The sequence below is a fragment of the Monodon monoceros genome, unplaced genomic scaffold (genome assembly GCF_005190385.1).
Source record: "Monodon monoceros isolate NGI ecotype Baffin Bay Population unplaced genomic scaffold, NGI_Narwhal_1 Super_Scaffold_6, whole genome shotgun sequence".
NCBI classification, from domain to species: domain Eukaryota; kingdom Metazoa; phylum Chordata; class Mammalia; order Artiodactyla; family Monodontidae; genus Monodon; species Monodon monoceros.
Genome location: NW_021703783.1, coordinates 16,682,218 through 16,692,771, shown reverse-complemented (window position 1 = coordinate 16,692,771; position 10,554 = coordinate 16,682,218).

The window sequence follows — 10,554 nt, the reverse complement described above, 5'->3', positions numbered from 1 at the left end:
GTGGTTACGATTTTTTTTTGAGGACTTTATTTTTTGGGGAGCAGGTTTAGTTTCACAGCCAAATTGAGAGGAAGATACAGAGATTTCCCATAACACTTGCTTCCATACATGCATAGTCTCCCGTTACCGACATCACTCACTGGAGTAGTATGTTTGTTACAGTCAGTGAACCAGCATTGACACGACATCATCCAAAGCCTGTCATCTACTTTACAGTTCACTCTTGGTGTTGTGTATTCTATGGGCTTGTGCATTCTATGGGCCTTACCATTTTAAGGTTAGCACCACTGAAGAAAGAACTAGAACCAATGGATGACATTTACAAGGAAGTCCATTTTATTTCTCTAAAAGGAAGAACCTCTAAAACAGCTTACTAAAGTAGGGATTAACTTTGTTAGAGTTGGTTCTATTTGATAATGAAGAAAAATGAAAGTTTGGACTGAATTATCCAGATCCAGGCTACTGGGAGACAGCATAATGGGGGGTTAAGAGGGGGACTTATAGCAGACTTACTTTAACAAAGAGTTTCTACTTTACATGTAATATCTGAGGGTCAGTTTTTCAGGTAGTGTTAAAAACATGGACTTTGTTATCACGTAAACCTGGGTTTCATTGATTAACTGCAATTTGGGGCAAGTTATGTACTTAACCACTCCTAAGCCTCAATTTTCTTAACCTATGAAGTAGTGGTAATAATGGTACCTCTTCAATATGGTGTATGAATTAAATGAGAAAATGTAAAACTCAGCACAATGCTTGGTTCTAATAGTAAGCAAGTAGTGCTTACTGTTCTAAGTGATTTACATATATATTAACTCATCTAAGTCATCCTAACTATAAGGAAGTGTTCCTCCACCTTGGCAGTATTATTTGGGGCTGGAATATTCTGTACTGTGGGGACTGCATGGTGCATCGTGGGATGTTTGGCAGCATCCCTGACATCTACCCGCTAGATGCCGGTCACACCCCTCTCCCCAGTTGTGTCAACCCCAAAATGCGTCCTGGGGAGCAAAATCACCCCTGGTTGAGAATCACTGCTCTAAAGTATTTGAATCCTCACTTTACAGGTGAAACTGAAACACACAGAGGTCACACAGCTCCTAGCAGATTTGGGGTTCAACCCAAGCATTGTAGCTCCTTAACCTGTGCTCTGAAGCACAGTGTGTTGCTATTGCTGTAAATATTAGTTATCGTTACATTTCTGTATCTTTAGCATTTATAAAATATCAAAATCATTCTCATTTAATGCTCCAGCATATTATGAGGATATTATTATCGTATTACAGAAAGGCAGACTAAACCAGAGGTCCTAAATACGTTTCTCATGTCACATTTCCAAAATGACTCAATCTTACCTACTGCACAGCACAGAGAACTATACTCAATATTTTGTAATATCCTATAAGGGAAAGAATCTGAAAAAGAATATATATCTGAATCACTGTGCTATATATTTGGGTTGCCCAAAAAGTTTGTTCGGGTTTTTCCGTAAGATCTTATGGAAAACCCAAACGAAATTTTTGGCCAACCCAATACATGAAACTAACAATATTGTAAATCAACTATACTTCAATTTTAAAAAATGACGATCTTTTGGGATGATAATCATACATCTAGCGAGATGTAAGGAGAAAGGTTATTTTAATTTATGTCTGTAATTCATTGTTCTAATTTATTTGTGAATACTGAATTTACAACAAGCCAGTGATTTCCCAGCTTGAATTTCATAGACCAGTTTAAAATTTTTTAAACTTTGTCAGGGATAGGGAATGAGTCCTTGTGTGGAAAGAGGTAGGGGGCCTCAACATAGCCTTGCCATCTTTTAATTTTGCCAAATAAAGACATGGAGGGAAAAAAGAACACATATTCTTAACGTTATACAGAAGAACAGATTTTTTTGTGTGTGTGCGGTACGCGGGCCTCTCACTGTTGTGGCCCCTCTTGTTGCGGAGCACAGGCTCCGGACGCGCAGGCCCAGCGGCCACGGCTCACTGGCCTAGCTGCTCCACGGCATGTGGGATCTTCCCAGACCGGGGCACGAACCCGTGTCCCCTGCATCGGCAGGCGGACTCTCGACCACTGCGCCACCAGGGAAGCCCAGAAGAACAGATATTTTAATGCCAAAAGAAGGAGAACACCATAATCTCAAATTTATCATCTGTCCTGGACCAAGAGCAGAAAAGCAAAACCCTTGTTCTGGAAGAGCCAAGAGCTGGAAGAAGTCTGGGCTCTTGGTTTTCATGGAGCTGCTCTAACAGCTACAGACTGCCTACGTTCAAGCTGCTTTTGCATTAGGAGGAAATAAACGCCTATTGATGTTATTATGGGTATGTGTCTCAGCAGCCCAATTTAGTCACATATTCTGTAAGACTTTATTGGGAAAACCATAAGGCAAAACACCTGTTAGCAAATAACTTTTCATCTAATCAAGGAGACAGACATGAATGATAAATCGCAAAATAAGGTGCTGTAAAATCACCTTAGAAAAAAAACCTGAGTCTTCACATATTCAGTTGGGGCACTTCGGTTGTCTTTTTATTCTCTGGGGAAACATGAAAAATGGAACTGCTAAGATTCCCTAGGAATAGAGGAGATGACCGGTAACACCTAACTAGTTAATACATGGATTTAGATATTCCATAGATCAGTATCCAAAGTACAACACTCATGGACTGTTTGGGACTGACATAGATCGTTTATCCATAAAGCTAATTTTGTCTCATATAATTTTAACATTGGAAATGACCTTGGCTCAAGCTATTCTACAGAAGAGCCACTAAGACCTAAGTGCTAATCTGATTTACCTAAATGCAACCAAGCTAGTTTATGGAGCTGATCTATTGGTTAGTAGTCCTTCAAATTAGCTAAAACAAAACAAAAGGGAGGGAGGATTTATTGGTGCACCTAGCTGAAAAGCCTAGAAGTGGAAATGACATTAAGCAAGATTGTATTCAGGAACAAAAAAAATGTTACCAGAATTATCAAGATTTTCTCCAACTCTCTAACTTTTCTCTCCTTAGTATATTTATTTGATTTTCAGGTTCTGTGTGGTGGTAATACTCCAGTCTCACATCCTCTCATACTCAGGTCTAGTAGAAAACTACCTACTGCTTTCCTAGAAACTCCAGGAAATATCTCATTGCAGCCTATGGGCTCTCACTGAGTCAAAGGCATATCCATGGACAATGTAATATGGCAGATACAAGAGAACCGTAAACATCAACCACTTTCCTTTATACTAGAAGAAATTTAAACTTGAGATGGAAAACCTATCTCATTTCACATATCACACTAATGATAAAGGATTTAAAATACCTTGAATAAATTAAAGTAAAATGAAGTAAAATCTTACATGAAGAAAATTACAAAACGACTAATGATAAATCATAATAAAATAATTTTATATATTATGAAATTTACTAACAAAAGCATTTATATACAGAGATATTTTAATTTCTGGGTAGGAAAACAATATCATAAAGATATACATCCTTCCCAATATAAAATTACTTGAATTCCAAGCAGAATCTGAATGAATGGATGCTTTTGTTTTTGACTGTTTTGGTGGTGGTGGATTTATCCAAGTGCAATGGAATCAGATATTTAAAGTATGATAGTAATATGGTCATAGTTTTATATTTAAATGCTCACTCTAACTGCTGCATGGAAAATGGACTATTTGTGTCTGTGGCAGGAAGGAGAGCTAAGGAAATGTGGGGAGTCTAGTTAGGAGGAGTAAGGAGGCTACGGCAATTAAAGGGTTACAGCTGAGGGCAACCTGGACCATGGTGGTGGCAGAGGCAGAGGAGAGAAATAGACTCCTTTGAGATATAGTTAAGAGAAAAAAAAGTGATAGGACTCAGGGCTTAAACTATGAACATTTCCAGATGCAGAATGAAAAATTTGGAAGTATTACTACGGACCCTGACACGAGATAGTGATTTCTAGTAGGGAGTGACATGAAACAGACAGATTGCTAGGAAGTATTAGGGAAAGCTTCAAGAAACCACGGGCGTCTCAATAAGATTCAGAAATGATGAGAAGGAAGACTTTGCTCTCATGCACATCTAGCTAAAAGCTTTCAGCAGCTCCTCGCAAAGAAGAAACTAGAAGTTAGCATCGGAATTTTCATTTGTATTTTGCTGCATAGATTACACTTAAGTGTTTAAACATTGTTCCTGTTACAAATGGCATAATGTGAATTCATTCATGCTTACCTAACCCTATGTCTTCATAAAATCCTAAATAATGAAATCCTCCAGAAACTGATATGCATTAAATATCTCAACCAGGTGAATGCTACCTGAATTGCACTTAAGCTTCTGCTATCCAGAGTAAGGAAACTAGGTGAGCAGTATTTCTCATAGAGTTTTATTTTACCAGGTCCAATTTCTGTATGCTGTATTGACTCCAGAGAAGGAATTATTTGCCCCAGAGGAAGTATGGGAAGCCCACCAGGGAAGCCTTAAAGCTACTCTTTTTAAAATAAAGCCAGGGAAGAGAGCACAGCAAAACAAAATCGCTATTCCAAAAACAAGTTCTGGGTGTCTGAGCAAGACTCCATTTATGCTGGCACTAAAATAATCTCAATGGTCAAGGTTGGATAGCACTGATTCCCTGGTTCACCTAACTATCCAGAGCATTGACTTAGAAGGTAAAATAGGCAATTACCGACAGCCACTCCCCCTGGCAGAAATCACTTTAGTACAACGGCCATACTAATGTAATTTTTTTTTTTTTTTTTTTTGCGGTACGCGGGCCTCTCACTGCTGTGGCCTCTCCCATTGCGGAGCACAGGCTCCGGATGCGCAGGCTCAGTGGCCATGGCTCACGGGCCCAGCCGCTCCGCGGCATGTGGGATCTTCCCGGACCAGGGCACGAACCCGTGTCCCCTGCATCGGCAGGCGGACTCCCAACCACTGCGCCACCAGGGAAGCCCAACAAATGTCATTTTATTCAACAAAGAAATAAATATTACTACATCGACTATTTTCATAACACTGTTTAGGAAGAAAATTAGTTTAACATCACATATGTAACTTGTTCTCCTTGTCATATATTTGTATTTTATAAGTGTCTGCATATATATATAAATATACATATATATATATATATATTTAGTATAAAATCACTGTGTAAAAAGATTTGGCCACATTTTACATCCTGATTTTGGTGGAGAATGTCAGAAAAGTAAGCCTGTAACTTGATATTTCTAACCTCCACACCACTGTCCCTTCATCCAAGTAGAGCTCAGAGAAAAGGGAGTCTCAGTGGCAACGAGCCAATGGTTTCCTGAGTGGAGACCAGGCAGAGGCGGCTTCGTAGCTCGAGCTGGCCTGCCATGAGTCAACTTCATGCATCCTGACTGCAATCCCTGGAGTCTGAGCCAAAGCAGGATTTGGCAGACTCTGTACCAGGGACGTGCATTCACTCTCTTAACTAATCCTCGCAACAACCTCATGGGTCAGTACTATCACCCCCATGTCACAGGCTAGTGCGTAGTTCAGCTCTAACTGAGACTAGCCTGACTCCAAAGCCCTTTTCTGAAACAACTTCACTCTGCTACCTCTCCAGCAGTCTGGTAAACACACAGTATCATCATCAGGCTTTGGCTTCTGCTCTTGGCAGATTTTGTTCTCAACTCCACACACCTTTGCTCTGGACTCTGATTATTATTTTAACTGATAACGTTTTTAAAAAGTGGTCATATTGATTCTATTGAAGTTTTAATGGGAAAAAGGAGGAGGGGTATACATTGACAAAAGCATCATAAAATTTGATTGAACTTCTCAGAGTGACTTACTCTCTCCCCAGAGAGATATCATCTCTATGCCTTCTCTTTTCCCCCAAATCCCATTCTTTCAGCTCTTCATCCACAGGGCCTAAAGCTACATTTTTTGTTATTGTTTTTGCGGTACGCGGGCCTCTCACTCTTGTGGTCCCTCCCGTTGCGGAGCACAGGCTCCGGTCGCGCGGGCTCAGCGGCCATGGCTCACGGGCCCAGCCGCTCCGTGGCATGTGGGATCTTCCCGGACCGGGGCACGAACACGTGTCCCCTGAATCGGCAGGTGGACTCTCAACAACTGCGCCACCAGGGAAGCCCTAAAGCTACTCTTTTAAAAATAAAGCCAGGGAAGAGAGCACAGCAAAACAAAATCTGTATTCCAAAAGCAAGTTCTGGGTGCCTGAACAAGACTCCATTTATACTGCCACTAAAATAATCTCAATGGTCAAAGTCAAAAATCTTTCTCATTATCATCAATGCCATGGGTGGGAATTGTCAACTTAGATTACAAGGTTAATTTTAGAATAACTACTTCTTTCTTTGGCCATTTCCCGATCAGCAACTCCAAATGTGCACAGTAAAAAATTAAATCAGAAGCTTAAGGTTCCTGTGTTTTTAGGGAGGCATTTACAGTTAACCTAAATGAGTAAAATAGCCCTGCAGAGACTAAGGTAACTATGGTGACTGTTAAGAAGACAGGTTTCTCCAGCTCCAGCTGATTGTTATTGTGAAGGTATGCAAATAGGATCTAGATTTTTCAGGAGAAAATAGAAACCCAAAGTTTTATATGAAATCTCCCTTTTTTGAGAAATCATTGCACCTTTTGTAAATATTAAGCACTATATGTACCAAGTAAAATTCAGGTGACCATATTGTGACCTCTGCTATAAAAGCTGAATTTTCTGGAGCTCTGTTTCTGCACCCTGCACTCCCTCTTCCTGGGATCTTACTACTCCTGTGGCCTCAGTTACCAGCTATGTCCCAGATCTCTCCTCTGAGGTTCTGAGTAGGGAGAATATCTAACCTTCTACTGGACATCTGGCTGGTATCTCAAACTCACCATGTCTAAAATTGAAGTTATTACCTAATCTTTCAAGTAAATCTATTCTTTCACCCAATGTTTCTGATTTTAGTACACTGCATGACCATCTGCCTAGGCGCCCAAACTAGGTACCAAAACTACTCTTCTCCACACCCAATAAACTTCAAGTTCTCCACTCCCAATCAACTCCAGGTCCTGTGAAGTCTTTTTTTTTTTTTTGCCAATTGTATTTATTTATTTATTTATTTTTATTGAAGTATAGTTGATTTGCAATGTTGTGTTAGTTTCTGGTATACAACACAGTGATTCAGTTATATGTATATATGTATATATTCTTTCCCAGATTCTTTTCCCCTATATATTATTACAAAATATTAAGTATACAATACAATAGGTCCTTGGTGGTTATCTATTTTATATATAGTAGTATGTATATATTAATCCCAAACTCCCAGTTTATCCCTCCCCCCACTTTCCCCTTTGGTAACGGTAAATTTGTTTTCTATGTCTGTGGGTCTCTTTCTGTTTTGTAAATAAGTTCATTTGTATCTTTTTTTTTGTTTTTAGATTCCATATATAAGCCATATCATATGATATTTGTCTCTCTCTCTGGCTTACTTCACTTAGTATGATAATCTCCAGGTTTATCCATGTTGCTGTAAACGGCATTATTTCATTCTTTTTTATGGCTGAGTAATACTCCATTGTATATATGTACCACATCTTCTTTGTCAACTCTTAAACACATCTCACTACCCACTTCTCTCTAATCCCATTGCTATCACTCTAATGCAAATTGCCACCATCTCTTGCATAGATTACATCGGAGTCGCTTTTTTTTTTTAAACTGAGGTTGGGTTTTATAGCCAGCATATAAGTGGAAAATCTTGGTCAAAATGTATGTGTCAACCCTCATGCACATTCACAGTGAGATACTCAGACTATGGAAAGACCAATTGTAGGAAATGCAGTCCTCTAGTTCCTTCTCATTCTAAGGCATCCTCTCTTCTCACTGAGTGGATCCTCTCAAGCTATTTAAATTTTTCTCTCTTGTTCTAGCTTCTCTTTGTCTAGCAGATATAATTTAATTTTCAGAACTTAAATGTTCATATGATGCATATCCAAAAACTGTAAACACATCATCTTTAGTCTCACCCCTTCTTTCTCATGATTGAGTAATATTCCATTGGGCATATGTGTAACGCATTTTCTTTATCTATTCATCCATCGGTGGATACTAAGGTTGTTTCCACAACTTGGCTATTATAAATAATGCTCCAATGAACATGGAAGTACAGTTATCTTTTCCAGTTAGCATTTCTATTTCCTTCAGATAAATACCCAGAAGGGCAATTGCTGAATCATATGATAGGTTTATTTTTTATTTTTTGGATTGTTTTCCATAGTAACTACATCAATTTAGTGTTCAAAGATTCTCTTTTCTCCACATCCTCACCAACACTGGTTATTTTTTGTCTTTTTGATAATAGCCATTCTAACAGGTGTGATGTGATATCTTTTGGTGGGTTTGATTTGCATTTCCCCAATGATTAGTGATGTTAAATACCTTTTCATGTACCTGTTGCCCACCTGTATGTCTTCTTTGGAAAAATGTCTATTCCAATCCTCTGCCAATTTTTAAATCAGATTGTTTTGTTTTGTTTTGCTATTGAGTTATATGTTTCTTATATATTATCACATATATGATTTGCAAATATTTTCTCCCATTCATAGGTTGCCTTTTTATTTTGTTGATGGTTTCCATTTCTGTGCAGGAGCTTTTTAGTTTGAAGTAGTCCCACTTGTTTATTTTTGCTTTTGCTGCTTTTGCTTTTGTTGTTAAATCCAAAAAAACGTTGCCAAGACTGATGTCAAGAAGTTTGTTTCCTATGTTTTCTTCTAGGAGTTTTATGGTTTCTGGTCTTATTTTTAATCTTTAATCCATTTTGAGTTAATTTTTGTGTATGATATGAGAGAGTGGTTTCATTTCATTCTTTTGCATGTGGTTGTCCAGTTTTCTCAACACAATTCATTAACAAGACTGTCCTATCCCCATTGTATATTCTTGGTTCCTTTGTCATAAATTAATTGACCATATCAGTATGCATGTATTTCTGGGCTCTCTATTCTGTTCCATTGATCTATGTGTCTGTTTTTATGCCAATACCATACGCTTTGATTACTACAGCTTTGTAACATAGTTTGAAATCAAAATGTGTGAGCCCCCTGCTTTGCTCTTTCTCAAGATTTCTTTGGCTGTTTGGGGTCTTTTGTTGTTCCATTCAAATTTTAGGATTGTTTGTTCTATTTCTGTGAAAATGCCATTAGAGTTTTGGTAGGGGTTACATTGAATCTGTAGATTGCTTTGGATAGTATGGACATTTTAACAATATTAATTCTTCCAATCCATGAACACAGACTATCTTTCCATTTCTTTGTGTCTTCTTCAATTTCTTTCATTAATATCTTACAGTTTTCAGTGTATATGTCTCTTACCTCCTTGGTTAAATTGATTCCTAGTATTTTATTCTTTATATTGATTTTTTTTATCCTTTAGCTTTACTGAATTCATTTATTAGTTCTAACAGTTTTTTGGTGGAGTTTTTAGGATTTTCTATATATAATATCATGTCATCTGAAAATAGTGACAGTTTTACTTCTTCCTTTCTGATTTCCTCTTATTTCTTTTTCTTGGGAGATCATTCTCTATATCTAGTTGTGTTAATTCTATCATTACATGTATTTAATTCATCACTCTCAAAGTCCTTTAATTACTTGTTTCATAGTGACATTCCCTGCTAGAATGTAAACTTCACAAAGTCAAGAATTCTGATCACAGTACCTGACATACTGCATTTAATTCTCCATTTTAATCCTGTTTCTGTAGTCACAACAACAACCCATGTATAATACATTATAGACAATGGACAAGTGAGAGCATAGAAATGAACTATATAGGGAAAGGCATTCTCTTTACCTTAAGAAGAAAAAGATCAAATGTTAATAACATGTTCATTGCTGCTCTAATAGCACTGAGAAGAAAACAGGAGATTATCTATGGAAGGGATAAAGTCTTACATTCTAGAATTTGTGACTGATAAGCAGGCTTCAAAACCTCAGATTCCATTCCTCCTCTCTTGCCCTTCTCAATATTCCATTTTTCATAGAGCAAACTGAGAAATCTTTTCAGAGCATAAATAAGATCACATTACTACCCTGCATAAAACCATTCAATGACTTTCCAATGTAACCAGGATAAAATGCAAGTTCTCAACCAGCTTTTCTATGATTTCTTCTCTGCTTTTGTCTCTGACTTTCTCCCCTCCAGACTTCTTATTAGTTTTGCTCTGGGCCCTAAGCACATTGGTCTTTCTGTTCCTGTGTGAGTTAAAGGCATTTCTCTCTCTTCTCCCAGATCTTCAAGTGTTGCCTCTTTTTCATTATTTCTGTCTCAATTCAAATAATACTTCCTCAGAGTCATCTTTCTTGCCCTCCCCAGCTAAAGCACCCATTTCTATCAAGTAGCATTCTCTACCACTGTGGTTTTTCTTCTTCAGAAACGTAGCTGCCCCCCCGGAAATAATATAATTTGTTTATTGGCTTACATGGTTAATGTCTATCTGTTCACACAAGGGCAGCAACTTGTCTACTGATTATTGACAATAACTTCAGCTCCTATAATAGTAGTACACAGTAGGTGCTCCATATATATGTTAACAGAATCTGT